The sequence below is a fragment of the Grampus griseus genome (genome assembly GCF_964374135.1).
Source record: "Grampus griseus genome assembly, chromosome: 7".
In the NCBI taxonomy this organism is placed as follows: Eukaryota; Metazoa; Chordata; class Mammalia; order Artiodactyla; family Delphinidae; genus Grampus; species Grampus griseus.
The window spans coordinates 7,980,954-8,003,241 of record NC_139001.1 but is presented as its reverse complement, the minus strand read 5'-3'; positions in this window follow the sequence as shown (position 1 = coordinate 8,003,241).

Genomic DNA, 22,288 nt, shown 5'->3' with positions numbered 1-22,288 from the left:
AAGCGTGACTCACTTGTATGAAATGTGTGACCACTAGTTGTTTGACTGCCCCAGGCCCTAGGAAGCTCTAGGTTCACCTTCTCCATGGGTCTGCTGTTCCTTAAAAAAGAGTAATAAGAGCAACATTCATAAAGTGCTCTACAATCTCCTGAGGTTGGTAAGGGTAAGTATTGTTACAGTCATCCTCACTTTGCATGTGAGAAGTACCCTGGTGTTCAGTGGTAAAACGAAGCCTCCTGGATCTCCTTACTTATGTGCCCTGCCGTCTTCTCTGTGTTGCATTCTGATTTAGAGTTTGCTCCCCAGACTGACCCTTGGTACCCTTCTAGCTGCTTATTCCTCTGAGGGCTCATCTTGCTCTTAACTGACACCCAACACATCGCAGCCTCTGCTTCCCAAACCCACCCAGCCCCTTTATATGGAAGCAGAGAGTGTGGCAGTGGGGCTCCAGGAATTGTGGGAACAGCTGGAATGTTCTTTGCTCTGTCGGACTCTGGCAGGAGGCTAGGCCTCCGAGCTCTGCAGTTTCCCGTCTAGTATGCTTGGGTCTGAAATGTGCATAGGTGTTTGACATAAAAATACAGTGTTCAGAAGAGGTGTCCTCAGCAACAGGGAAGCATCTTAGGTCAGGAGGGAGACACTGCAGTATGAACAGTTCGCTTGGTAGCAGTGCTTACCGCCTGGCTCTGGCTACTTTAACTCTAAGCTGTCTGCTCCCTGAGGGCCTGTTTGGCCTTCTTTACTTTCTTTCCAGATGAGAGGCTTTATGGTTCTTCTTGGGTAACATTAGGGAGGTGGTCAAAGCCCCCAAGTACAGGCTGTTGTGTTCCAAATCCAAGATGACCACCACTGGTCACGAACTTCCATCCCCAAACTTTAGAGTGATAGGGAAGGGTAGTTATCAAAGAAGCTAATATGACAAACAGCTTGTGATATTTTACGTATTTGCTGTTTTCTCTATCTTTCATGTGCTGGGTTGCCTGAAACCAAACCACATTCCAGTTTTTGTACTTAAAAGTCATTATTCTCATAGCTTGAGACTTCAAAACTTTTTTTTTTTTTTTTTTTTTTTGTGGTACGCGGGCCTCTCACTGCTGTGGCCTCTCCCGCTGCGGAGCACAGGCCCCGGACGCGCAGGCTCAGCGGCCATGGCTCACGGGCCCAGCCGCTCCGCGGCATGTGGGATCTTCCCGACCGGGGCACGAACCCGTGTCCCCTGCATCGGCAGGCGGACTCTCAACCACTGTGCCACCAGGGAAGCCCACTTTTTGTTTTTTTAATGTAGCAATTGGTTGATTTTTACTGGACCTGATGGAATGTCACAGTGCTCCTGTGTTTGAGTTTCAAGTATAGCATACCCTGCTCAGTACTTGATTGTACCTGTCTTCCTGGGGACCTGTATACAGCCATGAACATCTGACTGCTTTATTAGTTCTTTTCTTGTAGTTATGCTTGAGATTTACAGATTGAAATATATGTATATATTTTAAAAATCTATTTTTGGCTGCATTGGGTCTTCGTTGCTGCGCATAGGCGTTCTCTAGTTGCAGCGAGTGGGGGCTACTCTTTGTTGCAGTGTACAGGCTTCTCATTGCAGTGGCTTCTCTTGTTGTGGAGCACAGGCTCTAGGCGTGCAGGCTTCAGTAGTTGTAGCACATGGGCTCAGTAGTTGTGGCTCGTGGGCTCTAGAGCGCAGGCTCAGCAGCTGTGGCTCACGGGCTTAGCTGCTCCATGGCATGTGGGATCTTCCCGGACCAGGGCTCGAACCCGTGTCCCCTGCATTGGCAGGCAGATTCTTAACCACTGCGCCACCAGGGAAGCCCTGAAATATATTTTTTATTATAAATTTCATTTTACATTTCCTTTACATTACCCTGAGGGCATTAGATGGATCTTTTAAACCTATGTCTGTTAAGCAGGTTATTTATAATGACCTCAGGGCAATAATAGTGGGTATAATGCGTGTTCATTATAAAAAAGGAATGTTGGGTCTATTAGGGATGAGAACTGTTGTCTTTTGGTTAAGGATGAAACCCACAATGCAGTGATGGGGAGAGCCAAGATAGGAGCCAGCCCAGATCTTCTTGGGGTCATTTGTGCCTGTCTTTACATTGCTTTTTCCTAGCAAAACCCTACTATGGATTCATCCAGTTAGTTACCTTTACAAACTTTTGAGTCATAGGAAATGGGCTGGAACCGTGGGGGTGAATCATATAACCTATGGAGAATGTATAGAAGTAAAATAAGAAGGTCACAGTGGAACCCTAGCAAATACCTTCAGCTGGCTTCTAAAGGAAGTGATGCCCCTGAAGAAATTTTAGAACAGGCAGAGAAACACAGGAAGATCTAAAGAGATTGGGGCCTCATACAACACCCTCACACAACCGCTGGAGAAATCACACAACCGCAGGGTGGTGCCACTACACTCGTCTCTAAACTGGCTCCTCAGAGCTGTTGGGCCATCACGTCATATGCCCCTTGTCAGCTCTCATTCATTCCCTATAGCTGTTAAGTTTCACTGTTCTTTTGTTTTTTTTAATTAATTTATTTAATTTTTGGCTGTGTTGGGTCTTCGTTGCTGCACGCGGGCTTTCTCTAGTTGCGGCGAGTGGGGGCTACTCTTAGTTGCGGTGTGCGGGCTTCTCATTGTGGTGGCTTCTCTTGTTGCGGAGCACGGGCTCTAGGCACGTGGGCTCAGTAGTTGTGGCGCGTGGGCTCAGCAGGTGTGGCTCGCGGGCTCTAGAGCACAGGCTCAGTAGTTGTGGCTCACGGACTTAGTTGCTTCACGGCATGTGGGATCTTCCCAGACCCGTGTCCCCTGCATTGGCAGGCAGATTCTTAACCATTGCGCCACCAGGGAAGCCCTCCCTGTTTTTTTAAAACCAGTTACTCCATACCTCTCACTCTAAGCAGATGACTATTCCTACTTCAGAGTGAAAATCACACTAGGTGGGGAAACTGTCAGTTTCTGTCTTCCACCTACAGAATCATCTACATCCACCCTTTACACTTTTGTTCTTATCACAGTGGAAAAGGCAACCCTCCTTCCATGGGAGTGTCGTTTGTCCACCTGCGTGGTATTGATCTGCCTCACCTCTTCTCCCAAGGGTTTTCACTCGTGGCTTTGGCCTCTCCTCTAGTGGCTGTATGTGATGGAGAACTTCACACGTTAAGGAGACCCTCCCTGAGCCTGACGTCCCTTTGCAGCCACCACTTTTTTCTTCTTATCAAACAAGCTTCTTGAGAGTTGTCTACCCTTTCTGTCTCTACCTCCTCCCTCATCCACACCTGAACCCTTTGCCACGTGACTCCTACTGCCAGCCATCTGCTGATGGTTTTCTTGTCAAGGAGACCATAGATCTCCAACTTGCTAACCTTTTTGGTCTTTATTTGGCTTGATCTTTACGTTACAGTTGGCAATGTTGAGTCCACTTCTTTATGTGTTCTTCTTTTAGTTTTCACGGCCCCAATAATCTCTCTGGGGTTTCCATGTGTTTTTCTGCCTATTCTAAAATTTCTTCAGGGGCGTCTCTTCCTTTAGAGTCCTGTGGAGATGTCTGCTGGAGTTTCATTGTGACTGTCTTATTTTACTTCTGTGTAAACATCCCATGGTGTTCCACTTCCATTTATAACACCCAAATCTCTATCTCTGGCTCATTCTGCCAACACATATGGTCAACAGACAACTGGGCATTTCTACTTGCTGTCTCCCAGGTCTGCTCACATAGTCAGCAAATGGTGCCCACAGTTCACCAAGTGCATTATTTTATAGGGCTTCCATAACAAAACACCACAGACCAGGGGGCTTAAACAGCAGAAGCTTATTCCCTCACAGTTCTGGAGGCTGGGAAGTCCAGGATCAAGGTGTTGGCAGGTTTGGTGTCTCCTGAGGCCTCTTTCCTTGACTGCAGATGCCACCTTCTCACTGTGTCCTCACATGGTCTTTTCTCTGAGCATGTGCATCCCTGGTGTCTCTTCCTCCTCTTATAAGGACATCAGTCATATTGGATTAGGGCCCCACCTTTATGACTTCATTTAACCTTAATTACTTCTTTAAAGGCCTAGCCCCAGATACAGTCGCATTGGGGTTAGAGCTTCAACATATATGAGTTTGGGGAGAAGATAATTCAGTCCATAAAACAGTTACCTGAGCCAGAACTTGGGGTTCATCCTTAACTCCTCCCTACCCTGTGTCTGATTCACCACATCCTGACAATTCTATTTTTATATTTTTTGAACCCATCCTTTTTCCATTTTTCTGCCACTTCACGTCTTTGAACATTCATTCATTCATTCAGTATACTCTTTGGATACCCATTATATACTAGGAAGGCAGCCAAAGAAAGCTAAAAAATACAAGATTAAGGAAAGTATATGGAAGGAAATGATGAAGATAAATACAGAAACAAATTAACCGGCAAGATCAAAAGTTAGTCTAAGGGGTTTTTTAAATAATGAGAAAGATATATACCTGGAAAATCTAATTAATAAAAGACAATAAATGAATAAAGGGAACAGTTAGGATTTTAAAACTGTAAGATGTTACCCACTATCAATCTATCTGAAATTCAATGATAAAAAGAATTTTCTGGAAAATTGAGTGACTGTAATTCACTCAAGAAATAAAATACTGGAACTGGCTAAAAATCAAGAAATGAAATGTAAAAGCTACTGAGGATGTATCTAACAAGGCTCTGGGTTCATATTGTTTACTGGGTGAATTCTTGTTATTAAAGGATTCAGTGATTCCTTTCATCATCATAGGCTAAATAGGTTTTTGTAAAAAAAGAAGGAATGGAAAACTCAATTTAAAAAAAATGTTTCGGGCTTCCCTGGTGGTGCAGTGGTTGAGAGCATGCCTGCCGATGCAGGGGACGCGGGTTTGTGCCCCGGTTCCGGGGGGATCCCACATGCCGCGGAGCGGCTGGGCCCGTGAGCCATGGCCACTGAGCCTGCGCGTCCGGAGCCTGTGCTCCGCAACGGGAGAGACCACAACAGTGAGAGGCCCGCGTACCACCAAAAAAAAAAAAAAAAAAAAATGTTTCTAGGGAATCCCCTGGTGGTCCAGTGGCTAAGACTCTGCCGAGGGCCCGGGTTTGTTTGATCCCTGGTCAGGGAACTAAGATCCTGTAAGCTGCCTCATGCGGCCAAAAAAAAAAAAAAAAAGTTTCTAGTTGAGCCTTAATACCAAAATCTAACAATGATAGGTTTTTTTCTCTTAATCTGGTTTATGAATATAGATGAATTCTCTAAAGTTAAATATACAATCCTAATAAAATCTCTTAGGAAGCTAGGGAAGAGATGCTTCCTTAGCATGATAAAGTACTATGTATATTAAGTCCAGGGACCACATTGTCATTTCAGTAAATACACCAGGGTGTTCCCACTAAAGCAGTGGTCATGCTGTGCTGCTGGCCATTCAGAATGAGCTGTGAATCTGAATGGTGACTGATGGTGCAGGGAAAGCGCCCTTCAGTCACCTGACAAGTTTCTTGAACACCTGAAGTCTTGGGTGAAGCAGAGCCAGTGAGAGGCAGTGTGTCCTGCTGGTTAGGGGAAAGAGACCTGTAGCAGGCAGTGTGACCTTCCGCTCTGGCCTCTTCCCTCTTCTGCAAAGGGAGCACAATAGTAGGGGGATTGTGACGGATTACAATCCCCTTATTAGGGGGATTGTGAGGATTACAGGAGGCAAAGCCAGACTTGCCATGAGCACAGGTGTTAGTGGTTGTTAACTGATGTTCGTATTTTTGTTGTAGATGTTTGGGTTCCACTGGTGGTCAGGATCTTGGCACACTTCATTTCAGAACCCTCTATCTTGATGCTTTCGGTTAGAATGGAGATCTTTCAACAACGTGGACCCCAGGAAATAGGCTGATAGCTCTGCAAGCCCAAATCTGCCACGTCCCAGTGTTCTATCCCTGTGCTGGCTGGTCCTCCCTCCTCCCCAAGCCCTGCACCCTCACTTCCTTGCCTTTCCCTTCCCCCGCTCCCCCCTGTGCCTCCCTCGTCTCTCAGCCCCTCCGTACTTCCCTGTCTACGGCGGCAGCCTCTCCTGCAGTCGGTGCAGCCTCCCCCTGCCTCCCAAGTCCTCTTTCAGTGTTAGTCCTTGCTGCACACTCTCCAGCGTCCTCCCCTCCATGAAGTCCAGGTTTGTCAGAGCTTGAGAAATCCCTCGAGCTGTATGTCACGTGTCCCTCTTCTCCTCACCCCAAGTCTCCAGTCTCCCTGAACGGTTGTTCAGAAAGCGCCATGCCGTCTGCCCGTATGACCTCTGTGCCTCTGTACCGTCTGCCTGGGTGCCCGTCTGCCCGTATGACCTCTGTGCCTCTGTACCGTCTGCCTGGGTTTCCTGCCTCCCCTCCTCCTCGTCCACCTGTCACATGCTCATCCATGAAGCCCTATTGTAACCTCTCGCTGCCGAGGATAGTGCCTCCCTCTGCACGTTTGGTGCCCCACATCTTTTTCTGCGCCCCCGCCTGTTGCCTACAGTATAGCCCCGTGTTCAGTCATCTGCACCCGCTGCCAGAGTGTGAGCTCTTCCAGGGCAGGGGCTGTGGTCTCCTCTCCTGTCTGCGTTGCGTGGCGGGGTGCTCAGCACGCAGAACAATGCCTGTCCTATGGGAGGGAACTAGCGGACGCACAGTCTGGTCCTGCTGTGGATGGAGGGTGGCGTCTTTGCTTACCCAGAGCTCTGGGGAGTGGGAGTGGCACTTCGCCGTTTGGGGGCTTACAGCAGTGGCGCGGCGTCCTGTCATTGCCGCAAGCTGTTCACCAGGGGCTTGGCTCCAGCTGTGTAGCCTCCACCAGGCGAGGCTTGTGCAGATGGAGCCACAGCACGTGAGCACTTGTTATGTGCCAGGTGCCGGGTTAAATGCTTTTAGGGTAGCTCACTGGACCCTCACAGCAACTCTAAGGTCGGTTCTGTTATAACTCTGGTTTTACTCCTAAGGAAACAGCTCTGAGTAACGACATGGTGGAGCTGGGTTTATATCCAGATCCCACTCCGAGACTAACCCTGAAGCTCAGGCATGGCCGCACCTCCAGAGGCTGGGAGGCAGGGAGGCTTGAGGTGGCCGGGTTTAGGTCTTGGGACTAGGTGTGGTGTGGACAGCAAAGGGGCTACTAGCTCTGCCAGGCTGTTCACACTGTTCTGTAATTTGCTTTTTTCTCTTAATGTATTGTGAACGTCTTTCCATGCTGTGGTGGTTTTAAAATATGTCTACAAATTTTTGGACACTCCTCCCACAAAAGAGAGAGCCCAATTCCCTTACCTTTGAATGTGGGCCTGTCTCAGTGACACAGTTCTATTGAATAGAATGTGGCAGAAGTGATGCTGAATGACATCTGAAGCTGGATTAGAAAAGGCGACGCAGCTTCCATGCAGCTCTGTCTTTCATGGGATGCATGCCTTGGGGTCCCTTGGCTTTGCTGAAGCTACCCTGCTGGACCGTCACCTGGAGGGGCAAGGGCTGGAGCAGAGGAGAGAAAGAAGGAGGGAGAGAGATGCCCAAAGGGTCTTCACAGTACAGGTGCCACCTGGGAGTGAGTGAGCCTTCAGATGATTCCAGCATCCAGCCTTCAAGGCAAGGGCCAAATGGAGCAGAGACGAGTTCTCCCTGCCCAGCCCTTGCAGACTGCAGATTGATGAGGAAAATAAGTGCTGCTGTTGTCTAAGCTACAAGCTTGAGTGGCTTGTTACTCAGCACTGGCTACCTGGAATAGTTGTCAATAAGAATAATGCTACCCCCTTGTTTTGAATTCCACCTGTGGATGTCAATTTGTAAAGGGTCATCCAGTATTGTCTTTTATTGTAAATAACCCTGTGAAAAAAATCCCTGTTCACGCAGGGGTTTACACACACATAACACAGAAGTCACTCTTCTGTTTTCGCAGGTTGTCACCTTCCTCTAGCATGTTTGGGAGGCGAGCACGTGGTCCTTCACCCACTGGGTCAGTTTAACACTGTAGCTCCTCAGCGCTCATTTGGCTCCTGGGGCCTCAGGTCACTATCCCGCTGCTGGTCAGCCCTTGGAACTCCTGGACTGCATCTCTGACTTCATTGAGCTTTTGTTCTGTGGGGAGATGGGCAATAAATAAGATAAAAATAACTAAAAACTGGCCCCATTCCTGTGAGCGTAGAGGGAAGGTTGGGGAAGGGTTTCAAGCAGCAAAGACAGCCTCTCGGAGGTCAGCCTTAAAGAAACCACATGCCTGGTTGTGAATTTTGACATGGCTTCCTGGTTGGCTTCTGGGAGAATGGGGGCACCTTGCCTGAGAACGTGGAGGCATGAAGATTGGCTCTTCTGGTTATAATTCCTTCACTCGATTGTCTGATAACTGCTTTAGGAAAAATTCCTCGAGGTGGAATGTTTGAGATTCAGAGTAGTTTGGATTTTAAAGGCCATTGCTACAGGGAACCAAGCTACTCCTCCAGAAAGCTTTGCTCAGTTACATTCCTCCAAACTGTGCAAGCCGGAGCTTCACAACAGGGCGCCAGGGTGCCAGAGCCCGAGTGAGTTACAGGTGCCAAGAGTATAAACGTTTCCCACCCCTGAGACTCAGTGGAGCCCAGGGTGCCTTGCTGAGGTGATCACTTCTATGTGTGCCTTGTGATGAACCATGTGTTCCGAGCCCTGGACAGCACTAGATAGACATTGTCATTTTTTTCCATTAGCCACCTACCTGACTGAGGGGAGTATTATCTCCTTGATGTTGTAGTTTACATCTTTTTAATTACCAGTGAGGCTATTTTTCATATGCTGATTATACCATTGCATTTATTCTTTTGTGACTTTCTTGTTCTTGTCCTTTACTCATTTCTCCACTGGAGTCATTGCTTTTTTTATATGAATTTTTAAGTACTACCTAGAAACAACCAGCAGAGGGCAGCAGTGCATCAGGGTGCCAAGGGGATAGTGCTGGAGCCTGAACCTGAACAGTATATTTTGGACAAAGACACAGCCTGGGCCCTGGGGCCTTGGCATCAATGGACTAGGGGAACTTAGATAATGGGGTTAATTTCCTCTCCAAATTGAGTTATTTGTCTGAAAGTCTGTAGGTGGGCTTGGGACAAGAAGATGACTTTGAAGGGATAAAACTGTAGGTCCCAGAGTGGTAAATGAATTCTGTCTGATGGTAGACCCAGGTTGTTGCCAGAGTATGGGATGTGTGTGTGCATACAAATGTGTGCCCCACCCGCCAGAAAGGTACCTGAATAAATTTCACATGTGCCAACCTCTCTCTCTGAGCTGTCTTGTTCTCTGTCTCATTGGGAAATTGAAGCAACTTAATAGGCAGGGCCTGGGTGGTAATGCAGGAATGTGAGGTTTTAGAGAGGAGAGAGCCAGTGAATGCTGCCCCAGCCTTTCACTGTAGGAAGCTAGGTGAGCCTCAGAGAGATGCGAAGCCCCTGAAATCATTCGCAGAATTGTCTATGCACTTACATATCTTATTTTAAAAAACATTTAATTTTGAAATAATTGTAGATTCAGAAGTAGTCTCAAAAATAGTAGAGAGGTTCTGTGTACCTTTCACCCACTTGCCCCCAATTATAACATTTCACATAACTTTAACCAGGAAATTTGATATAATTCAGGCCTTGTTCGGATTCCACGTGCTCATGCGTGTGCATGCACGCATGACATTGTTGAGCTATACGAGCGGCTCTGGATCACCATCTTTTGGACTTTGTGTTCTGTGCCAAAGGTGTACCCATGTCTGCTTAAGTCATCATTAGTAGAGTTTTCTGTTACTTGAAGCCTCAACATTCCTAACCCTAACATCCAATTACAAGGTGCAGAAAACCTCATGCAAACCGGCTCAATTTAAAAAAAAAAAGAGGTCTTCCCTGGTGGCGCAGTGGTTGAGAGTCCGCCTGCCAATGCAGGGGACATGGGTTCGTGCCCCGGTCCGGGAAGATCCCACATGCCGTGGAGCGGCTGGGCCCGTGAGCCATGGCCGCTGAGCCTGCGCGTCCGGAGCCTGTGCTCCACAACGGGAGAGGCCACAACAGTGAGAGGCCCGTGTACCGCAAAAAAAAAAAAAAAAAAATGAAAGAAAAGGAAGGGGAGGAATATTGGTTCATGTAATAAAATCCAGAGGAATGACTGAACGGATGCCAGCGGTTCAGGATGTCATCAGAGAGCTCACTCCTTTTCTCTGTACCGGCCACTGCTCTGCGCACCTCTGAGTTCTGGCCTTTTTCTCAGGCACCCTCCCTCAAGATCCCAACAGTGGCAGTGGCGATTCCAGACCTTTCATCCTCACCCCACATCACACAGAAGAAGAGAGGGAGTGGGGGGATCTCATCATTCCCTATATAAGTTGTAAGATTCATTCTGATTAGACCAACCTGGGTCAAGTGCCCATGTCTCAACCAATCGCAGGGCCAAGAGAATGAGATACATTGGTTGGCTCATGCCTGGACTCCTAACCCCTCCATGAACACCTCGTGATTGGGATAATTTATTGGTTTAATCTAATCTCAGATGGGAAGTGTCCCCCCTGACCACATGGGACAGGGGAAGTGTCTGAAAAGGAATTTGAGGTCATGTTACCTGAGAGAGGGGAAATAGATGCTGGACAGTAAACCACAGATGTCTTCCATCTTTGACATGGAGTCTTGAGTCCCTCCCTGGTCAAATCAGCTATGACCAGGAGGACAGGACCATATAGTAGAGGCATGACTACTGGGATGGGTGTGCAGTTTTTGCATCAGGGGGAGTGATTGCTGGACAGGAGGTCTCTACCACAGTAGCAGTTTGTGTCTCTAAAACACCGTTCTGCTGCAGATCTCCACACGCCTCAGGATGTTAACCTGGTTATGGCATCTCTAGTCACTCCCACTGGCCTGGTGTAGGTCTGCAGGGGCCCAGTGGGCGGCAGAGGAGATGCTATGGTTGAAGCAGGATCCTGGGTTTTAGCTGCATATGTTCGGTAGGGCTGGGGATATATTTCGATAGGACCCCCCCGACCCTACCACACCATGCCCATTGGCTGCCCCTTGTACCCTCCTGCTGTCCAGTACGGACAACAGTTTCCTGCTGTACTCCTCCCTACTCACCGCCATGAAGTCCATCCATTCCAAGTGGACACAGAGGTCTTCAGAGAGAGGCTGTCCTGGGGCAGGTGGCTTCTAGCACCCCAAGATACTCAGGTTTATGGAAAAGGTCAGCATTTCTCCAAGCATGCTGTTCATACCATTGTGGTATGCGATGTATTTTAATAGATACGCATCAATTCTTAAACACTCCTTGTTTTAAAAATCTTTTTATTGTGAAATGAAATAGATACAGAAAACTCTACAAGACAAACGTAGAGCTTAATGAAGTATAATAAGGCAAACACCGCAAATGCTCTTGTAATCCGAGAGGTAGAACGTTGCAGCCCCCCCGCCCCCAGCAGCTCCTCCACATTCCCTGTCCCCGTCCCAGCCCCTCTCTGCCACTGCAGAGTAACCACTACCTGGCTTTTACTGCAGTCACTTCCTTTTGTTTCTTTACAGTTTCATCATCCAAGTGTGCATCCCTAGACTATGGTTCAGTCATGCCCCCTTAAAAAAAACCCACATATTTTACCTCTTTTAATCCACAGGTTCTTCCTTCATCCCTTTCTTTTCCTTTCATTTTATTGGTTGAGGAATCCAGGCCATTTGACTGCAGTGTTTCCCACAGTCTGGATTTTGCTGGCTGCCCACTCATGGGGCCTCTCGGCATGCTCTGCTGCCTGCTGTGTTTGCTGCCCATTGTCAGCTGGATCTAGAGGCTCGACCAGACCCAGCTTCTATCCTTTTGACGAGACTCTAGTGTGATGTGTTCCTTCATCAACTGCCTCTTTCTGGGTGTTCTTAGCCTTGGAGGTTCAGCCCCTAGATCCATTACTTCCCTGGGGGTCCAAAATGGTGACATACATTGTTTTCACTGTGCTGTGATTCACATTTTATTGCCTATTAATTTTGTCACTCCACACAATTTATGAGTAAACAGGCTTTGAGGAAATATACTGAGGTAAACAGATGATGGCAACATTGATGAGACTGTTCCCGTGTTTTACATAAGGTAATGAAAAGAACCACAGCTGCCACTGCTACAAAATGATCATGATATTCTAATTCCATCATTTCTTTTTCATTTACTTGCTGGAATTCTTTATAAACAGATGCTTTCTTTCATCTATCATGAGGTTACCCCATGGTATAGCTCACATAGGAGAGGCAGGATAAATGCTTTCCTCTTTCGCTATGTTTGCCAGTTTGCAAAATAATAGACTGGCTCCTTATTATTCTCTGGAGGTGACCAGTTCAGTTTTTCAATATCATTGTGAACTCATGGATTTAACTAAATTTGGTGAGTTGTAGTTTGTTGTAATTATTACTATGTTCAAAGCTCAAATTGGCCTGTCTCTGGCCAGTGGGAGCATCTGTGGGTGGGCTCCTGTGTTCTTTTGAGACTACCCTAGTCTACACATAACCTTCCTGTGATGGCTTGTGTGCTGTCCTTTATGTCAAGATGTTCCAGGCTCCTTCTGTACACTTTCTCCTCAGACCAGTAGTCAGTCATTTTCCACACAGCCCTGACTTTTAGTGGGAAATGGCATTTCCTGACCGCAATGTGTACTCCAGGGATGCTCACTGCTACTGGCTTGGTCATGGTTTCTAGGTCGTTTCAGTGGTCAGAGCTAATAGGTATAGATAGAATGGTAGATGAAATCCCTCGTAAGGTCATACTGTTATTTCCAATTAAATTTCAGGACTATAGATTTTATATTTAATCTTTAAAAAAATTACAGCTGCATCTCCTTTCTTCCACACTGAGAATCCTGATTTTTAGGACACAGGGGATGATAGTTAAAATATTCCATAATTATTCATTTGTTTCAGGCAACATTACACACACGACAGGGAATACTAATGCTGCCACCACCAGAATGATAAGCGAAAATAGTTTTAAAGTTCTCACCCCAATTTTTTTTTTTTTTTTTTTTTTTTTGCTGTACACAGGCCTCTCACTGTTGCGGCCTCTCCCCTTGCGGAGCACAGGCTCCAGACGTGCAGGCTTAGCGGCCATGGCTCACGGGCCCAGCCGCTCCGCGGCATGCGGGATCTTCCCGGACCGGGGCACAAACCCCTGTCCCCTGCATCGGCAAGCGGACTCTCAACCACTGCGCCACCAGGGAAGCCCCCTCACCCTCTTTTTTATAGCTATTCTATATTTACATCAGTCGAGCTTATAGCCCTCTTATACCATATTCTCTTCCATTTTATTTTATGTTTTTTATTGAAATATAGTTGATATACAATATTATGTTAGATCAGGTGTACTACATAACGATTTGACATTTGCGTACGTTATGAAATGATCACCGTGGTAAGTCTAGTAACCATCTTTCCCCATAAAGTTATTACAATATTATTGACCATATTCCTTATGCTATATGTGACATCCCTGTGACTTACTTATTGTTTAACTGGAGGTTTGTACCGCTTAATCCCTGTTGTCTCTTTTCCCCCCACCCGCCTTCCTTCTGGCAACCACTTGTTTGATCTCTGTGTCCAACAGTGTGTTTTTGTTTTGTTTTGTCTATTTGTTTTGTTTTTTTAGATTCCACATTTATATTCTCTTCCTTTTAAGCCTCATATAGTTTTGGTTCTCCAAGTAATTATGTATATAATGCTGTCCACTAGTTCTTATGCTGAAGTGTCAAGTAATTTTGTCAGTCTGAGGCTTGTTTTCTGGTAAATCCTTCAGGAAGAGTTCATAGGAACAATATTCCCTGAGTTCTTGTACACTGATAACAGTTTGTACCTTTTATACTTGATAGTTTTCCTGGGTATAAAGTCAGTTTTCTTTGGCTCACACTTTTGCCCTCTTGGATGGGTCACACCATTTTCCTCTGGTACCAAGCATTGTTGTTGAAAAGTCTGATGATGATCTAATTTTGTCCTTTCATAAGTCACTTGTTCCTTTCCCCATCGATGTTTAAAGGATTTTTCCCCTTTAATATCCAGTATATTTACTAAAATATGTCTTGGTGTTGCTCATTCTGAGTCAGTTTTCTCTGGTATATCACGTACTCTTTTAATACATGATATGTACATTAATATGTACAGGTTATTAATCTATTGTGTCTCAGCTCCCAAAGCCATCCTTTACTCTGTGCAGTCATGGAAGTGGACCCTGTACCTGTTTTTCCTTTTGAGGGCTGGCCCAATGTTAAACTTTGTCAGTAGAGGGCGCTCTAGGAGCAATGGAGGAGGAAGGGGCTTCCCTTCTTCACTCTAGCGTGCCTCATGCACCAGATTAATGCAGCGCATGCAGCTCTTAGCTCCAGCTGTGCCTGGTGATCAGCAGCACAGAGCACCTCCCGCTGGGGAGCTTCCCTTGGCATCCCCTTGGGTGGCTTCAGAGCCTCAGCTGACTTCACCATTCAGTGAGCCACAGCTGTGTCCTCTCCCAAGGTCTTAGTCTCCGCCCTGGGATGAGGGACCTCTTCTTGGTTCCTCTGTCTCAGACCTAGGTGTAGAGGCTTCTGCCTTTATCTGCTATTTTGTATTCTTTAGAGTTCCTTTTACTCTTTACTAGCCATTCCCCCGTTATTCCAGTCTGCTGTTATAGTTAGTAATTCTTCATGTGAAACTTTCCCTATTCAAATTACTTCGTGGTTTCTCTCTCCTAAATGGATCCTGACTAGTACAATGTAGGTATCAAATGGGTTTTTTTCCTTTTTTTTAATTTCAGGAAAGTTTCCTAGAATTTTAGTTTTTAGTATTTGTTTTGTTCCCTTGCTAGGAATTTCATTTTCAGAACTCCTCTGCCTATTTCCAATATTTATCATTTTCTCTTAAATCCCTTTATGTGTTCTTTTGGATTTAAAATATTTTCTACTTTTCACATTCTATTTCTCATGAGGCATCGTTTGATTCACTCTTTTGTTTCTTCTGATTCTTTATTTCTGAGTTTATTTTTCTTTTATTTCTAAATTTGTCCTAAATTTGTCATCTCACTTCTGAGTTTTTCTAATTCTAAATTTTATAACGTCTTTTTTCTTGAGTTGGTATAGTTGGTATAGTTTCGCTCATTGTATTGATGTTATTCTGCTCCTTATTCTCTTTTTTTTTTTCTTACAGAAACTTTGGATGATATTTGACATTGATACTTTGTATTCCTCGTTTTTTATGTGAAATTAGTTCTTTGGAGCTTTTGGAATGAGATGGGTTGAGGAAGCTTTCCTAACTTCTCCTGTTGTTATCATACAGTGTTAAAAAAAAAAGTATGGCAAACCATTAGAACTAATAAATAAATCCAGCATGGTTGCAAGATACAATATCAATACACAAAAATCAATTGTATTTCTATACACTTGCAGTGAACAATATGAAAATGAAATTAAGAAAACAGTTTCGGGGGCTTCCCTGGTGGCCCAGTGGTTGGGAGTCCGCCTGCCAATGCAGGGGACACGGGTTCAATCCCTGTTCTGGGAAGATCCCACATGCCGCGGAGCGACTGGGCCTGTGCACCACAACTGCTGAGCCTTCGCTCTGGAGTCCGCGAGCCATGGCTGCTAGCCTGCGGTGCTGCACCTGCTGAAGCCTGCGAGCCTGGGGCCCGCGCTCCACAGCGGGAGAGGCCACCGTAATGAGAAGCCCGCGCACTGCAGCGAACAGTGGCCCCCGCTCACCGCAGCTAGAGAAAGCCCGTGCGCAGCAACCAAGACCCAACACAGCCAAAGATAAATAAAATTAAAACAAACAAACAAAAAACAATTTCATTTACAATAACACCAAATTATTAGGAATTTAGGAATAACTTTGACAACAAAAGTGTAAAACTTACACTCTCAAATATTATTGAAAGAAAATTTAAAATTCCAAATAAATGGAAAGACACTCTATGTTCATGGATCAAAAGATTTAATATTAAAATGCCAATACTCCGCAAATTGATCTGCAGCCTCAGTGTAATCCGTGTCAGAATCCCAGCTGGCTTCTTTGCAGGAGTTGACAAACTGATCTTAAATATTCATATGAAAACTCAAGAACACCAAAACAATCTTGAAAAAGAAGAAAGTTGGAGGACTTCCCAATTTCAAAATGTATTAAAAAGAACAGTGATTAAGAAAGTGTGGTAGTGGCATAAGGACAGAAATATAGATCAATGGAATAGAATTTAGAGTCTATAAATAAACCTTACATTGCAGTCAAATTGATTTTTCACAAGGGTGCCAAGACAAATCAGTGTCTTTAACAAATGGTGCTGGGACAACTGGAAACTCACATGCAAAAAAGTTAAAGTTGTATACCCACATCACACCAAATACAAAATTAGCCCCAAACGAATCACAGACCTAAATATTAGCTAAAACTATAAAATTTCTAGGAAAAAAACCCATAGGGATAAATTTTCATCACCTTTATTTGGTAATGGCTTTTTAGATGTGACACCAAAAAGAAACCAAGAAAAAAAATGGGTAAATTGGACTTCTTCAAAATTAAAAGCTTTTGTGCTTCAAAAGATACCAACAAGAAAAAGACAACCCACTGAATGGGCAAATTTTATACCTGATAAGGGACTGTGTAAGAACTCTTACAACTCAATAATAAAAAGGCAAATAATCCAATCCAATTTCTGGCACAGAGCTCCTAAAACCCTTGAAATTTCCTGAGTGATAAGGGTAATAGGAACATCTTTTGTTACTAATGAGGTGACTTTCGGCACATCTCTACGTAGCTCAGGATGGGAGCTGGTTCCCAGAAAGACCAAGCCTTGATTAGAAACTTGGAACTTTCAGCTTCACGCGGAACCCTCAGGGAGGAGAGAAGGGCTGGAGACTGAGTTAATCACCAATGGGCACAGTTCTCCATAAGTATCCCTAAATGATGGCATTTGGAGAGCTGCTGAGTTAGGTGAACACATCCACATGCTAGGAGGGTGGCACACCCCCATCTCCACAGGGACAGAGGCCCCTGTGCTCAGGACCCATTAGCATTCTCCTGAGTTCTATGAGTCATTCTATCAAACCATTGAACCTGGGGCAGGTGGGAGCCTCCAACTTTGTAGCCAAGTTGGACAGAATTATAGGTGACCTGGGGACTTGATACTTGTGGCTGGTGTCTGAAGTGGGCCAGTCTTACAGGACTGAGCTCTTAAACCTGTGGAATCTGATGCTCACTCCAGGTACTTAGTGCCAGCATAGGATTAGATTGTAGGACACACAGTTGGTGTTGGAAAGTTGGAAAAGTGAGGTTGGAAAAGACACCATGTGTTTTGTGTCAGGAGAAAACCACTCACGAAAAATGGGCAAAGGATCCAAATAGACATTTCTTCAAGAAGATATATAAATGGCCAATAAGCACGTGAAAGGATGCCCAACATCTTTTATTGGGGAAATGCAAATGAAAACCACAATTAGGTACCACTCCACACCCACTAGAATGGCTATAATCAAAAAGACAGATAATAACAAGCGTTGGTGAGAATGTGGAGATATCGGAACCCTCATACACTGCTGGTGCAGCCACTTTGGAAAACAATATGGCAATCCTCAAGAAGTTCAACACAGAGTTCTCATCTGACCCAGCAATTCCACTCTTAGGTAAATACCCAAGAAAATAGAAAACATATGTTCGCACAGAAATCTGTACACAAATGTTAGCCATTCTCTCTGTTGAGGCTGGTGGTGGTCAGGGACGGATCAGACAGAGTCCTGATTAGGTATTCTTTCCAGGCTCTGTTTGATACCACTTAGAGGACAATCTTTTCCCCCCTGTCTTCCACATTATTGGGGAATTGGGAAAAGCCTTATTGTAAGCCCCGAGGAATGCTGTGAAACACTAATCTGTGACTAATCTAGCACTATCGCAGGGCCTCTGGGTGTGGGACCTGAAATGTGACTCTAACCCCACGAAGACAGTGCGTATGGTCACAGGCATGTGCACTTCTCATTGTTTGGTCCAGCATCCCAAAGGGACAGGAGTGTGATTACCAGTCCTTTTCTGCCATGAGGAGTGAGTCCATGGGCGTCCACATCGGAAGGTGAGTTTTTTAGCAAGTTCTCTAACACAAGAATGGCAGACGGTGGGTGGCTGTCCTCTCAGAGGCATCTGGGAGATTAAATTCCATCCATGATATAGTTCACCAGAGACATTCATCTTCCCTGACATTCTGTGACCTCATAAAAATGCTAACACCCTTTTTCTCATCCATATGTAACCCTAGAAAAAAATTAACCTGGCTCAGCCATAATTTATGTGGGCATACAATACCCCACTTATACTTGAACCCTGTCATTGAAAAACTTCATTATCTTTGTCACTAAATGGCACCCTGAAAGTCTGTTATCTGGCACCGAAGCTTTCCTTTCATAGCTTTGAAGATGTGTGGCCCTCCAGTGCAAACAGGAGAGTCAGAGTGCTACAAAACAAACCAGCCTAACTTTCACCAAGAATGTGCTCCCTTTGGGCTTCCCTGATGGCGCAGTGGTTGAGAGTCTACCTGCCGATGCAGGGGACACGGGTTCGTGCCCCGGTCCGGGAAGATCCCACATGCCGCGGAGCGGCTGGGCCCGTGAGCCATGGCCGCTGAGCCTGTGCTCCGCAACGGGAGAGGCCACAACAGTGAGAGGCCCGCGTACCACAAAAAAAAAAGAAAAAAAAGAATGTGCTCCCTTTGTAGCTAAATTCCCTTACAAATAATATGCTTCCACAACAATGATTCTTCTTTTCACCTGTCCCCTGGGGTCTGGTGTTCAGGCCCCCAAGTAGAGGCCTAGGCAGGGCAGGACTTACTTTTGGGCAGTGGGCTTGTGGCTTGTCTGAGGTCTGGAGGTTCCTTTGCAGGACAGGGAAGGGTTGTTTCTTTGGGAACTGGGGCCAGGGTGTGAGCTTGACCCCGCCTTACACTCAGCCCCACCCCCAGTGTGAATGTACGCCCTGCAGTATGGCAACCCCTCTCTCTCCAGCTTTATCTCTCACAACACTTCAGCCCAAGTGAATATATTCCTGTCATCTGGCTCTTCCTCCTCTGCTAGTCTTCCCTGTCCATGAATCACCTTCCTTCAAGGCCAAGTCCTCCCTGAAAACTTCTCCCCAAAGCTGAACCTCCAGGCAGGGCATCTCTCCTTCTGTACCCCACCATGGGGCCTCTTAAGGCGCTTACCTAAATTCCTAGACGGCACTTGTCTGATCCCTTATTCACCGCCCTCTGGATGATAGGCTCGTAGAGACTCACTAGATTCCATTCCTCTCTGTATTACCTCCAGCACCTGCCCTTCACAGGTGCTCTATTTGATAAGAGGTGAGAAATAGTCTCTCATTGCTGGATTAAGTTGCAGATGTTTTTATTTCTGGGTGGAATATATTTCCTATACTGTGTTTTCTCTTTTGAGAAGGGTCTGTTTTTATCCTTTGCCCATTTATTTTTAAGGGTTTAGCGTTGTCTGTTTTTTAAAATAAATTTATTTATTTATTTTTGGCTGTGTTGGGTCTTTGTTGCTGTGCACAGGCTTTGTCTAGTTGCAGCGAGCGGGGGCTACTCTTTGTTGCGGTGCGAGGGTTTCTCACTGCAGTGGCTTCTCTTGTTGCAGGGCACGGGCTCTAGGCGGGCTTTGGTAGTTGTGGTTCGCAGGCTCTAGAGCGCAGGCTCAGTAGTTGTGGCGCGCGGGTTTAGTTGCTCCACGGCATGTGGGATCTTCCTGGACCAGGGCTCGAACCCGTGTCCCCTGCACTGGCAGGCGGATTCTTAACCACTGCGCCACCAGGGAAGTCCCGGGCTTAGTGTTTTTATCAGCATTTATGAACCCTTTATATAATCTTGCTGTAAATATTTTCCATACTTGGATAAGTCTTATGGTAAGGTAAAAGAAAAATCTACAGAAGTTGTACATTCCTATATAATCACATCTGTTCATGTTTTCTGTTGTGATTTCTTCCTTTGCATCTTAGCACAGTATATTCCTTCTGCCAGCAGAGTTTACAGTCAATCAAGTTTTCTTTTGGTCTTTTTGTCTTCATTCTACCTGTATTCTGGGTAACACTTCCAGTGCTGATCTGCTAATAACCCAGGAGAAGCTCTCTTGGTAACAGGCCTCCCTGCCCTTCTCCCCCAGGAAAAAGGGCCTGGATGGCCCTGGGAAGAGGGACCTTCTTATTGTTCAGGGTTGTCCCCATACTTAACTCTATGTTCACTTACTCAGTGTTTAAAGGTTGTCTGCATCTTGCCTCAAACCAATAGATTGGAACCTTCTAAAAGCATGGACCATTTTTGCCTTGTTCACTGCTACATCCCAATTGTTGGGCAAGTAATTAAAAATAAACTCTCCTGCTGCTATGGTCTGAATGTTTGTGTCCCCCTGTAAATTCATATGTTGACACCTAACCCCCAAGGTAATGGTAATAGGACAGGAAGCCTTTGGGAGGTAATTATGTCATAAAGGTGGAGCCTTCAGGATTGGAATAAGTGTACTTATGAAAGAGACCCCAGAGAGCTAGCTTGTCCCTTTCACCATGTGAGGACGCAGTGAGAAGTTGGCAGTCTGCAACCTGGAAGAGGGTTCTCACCAGAACCTGACCATGCTGTACCCTGGTCTTGGATTTCCAGCCTCCAGAACTGTGAGAAATAAATTTATGTTATTTTGCTATTGCAGCCCAAATTGACTAAGATACCTGCCAACCCAGAAAAACTCCACAAAGGTAGAAGAGAAAGAAAACAGTTTTACTATTGAATAAATATTGAACCAGGCTGCATGCACATTACAGGCATCCACCAAAGAGATTGCAAAGACAGAAAGAAGTCTCACCATTTCATGCAGCCAAGCAGATACAACCTATTACATAGGTTAGCTGTCTTTAGCTGAAGGAAAGATAAAACAGCTCAGATCTTTTCAACCAGCAGGAAGTTACCTCTGGAGCCAAGCACCTAGGCTAAAACTCCCACAGAGACAAATAGAAGGGGGCCACCCTTCTTGATGTTCATATTTCAGGGATGGCTTCAAGACCCGCTGCAACTGCAAAACTAGCAACAGGCTCATTTGGCCTTTAAAAAGATTTACATACGTCTCAGAGACAGAGAAAGCATTCCAATTTCACGTTTTCTAAAGGGAATGCTAAAGAGGATGGAAGTTCTCTTTCCCTTTTTAAATTAGATCTAAGTTTTAAATTAGATTTGTATTTACCCTCATATTGTAGAAGCACCTCGCGGAGTATATGGCACGTGGTAGACGCTTGATGAATGAACGAACGCATGATGCGTCCCTTCCTGCTGGAGAGCAAGACTTGCCCCGAGCTGTCCAGGTTCAAGCAACAAAGTCCTGGCTCTGGCTGCCGGTGTTGCGCTTCTCTAGGGGAATGTGATCCCCTGGCCTCCAAGCTCTTGTCTCCCCACCTACTGTTCCTGGCTTTTCCTCCAGGACTCAGAAGGCAGGTGAGACCAGGAGTGACAGAACTTCTGGGAGGGGGAGTCTGTGTTGGGTGGGCGAAGCCTCTCCAGTGGTCTGGGGGCCTGGTGGAAGCTGGAGGCTCAGGTCCGGGCCCAGCAAAGAGAACTTGTTGCCCCTTCCTCAAGGACCTTGGCTTCTGGTCACACAGAGTCTCCCGGGGGGATGCCTAAGGATTTCCAAACAGCTGACTGTCAGCGTGTGGGCAGCCCGGCCAGACCCAGGAACAAAGCCCATGTCCCCCAGCCCGAGGATTCCAACAGGGACCAGCTTGGAGCTGGAGGATGTGGGGAATCTCCACCCAGATGTTGACAGCGGTTTCTCACTTTGGACCAGTATGAAGTCAAAAGCTGTTCCTTGAGCATTTTCTTCTATTGAGAGGGGGCAATGGAGGTAGCAGTTCTCCTAGAAACTATTAAAAACCTACCATTTTAATACTGTTCTCAGACAAAAACTGTTTTCTGAAAGAATTTGCATCTTCATATCAGATCACTAAACTGAGAGCATTTCAAAGCAGAAACCAACGTGGATTTTTAAATTAAGACGTAACATGGTTTCTGCACTTGTCATTATTTGCTGAGGACAGTCACTTGTACTAAGACATCAGGGTCCACGTGGAGGCCCCCGTGCTGCCCACCTTTTTTTTTTCCTTTTTTTTTTTTTTTTTTTTTGCGGTACTAGGGCCTCTCACTGTTGTGGCCTCTCCCGTTCGGAGCACAGGCTCCGGACGTGCAGGCTCAGCGGCCATGGCTCACGGGCCCAGCCGCTCCGCAGCATGTGGGATCTTCCCTGACCAGGGCACAAACCCGTGTCCCCTGCATCGGCAGGTGGACTCTCAACCACTGCGCCACCAGGGAAGCCC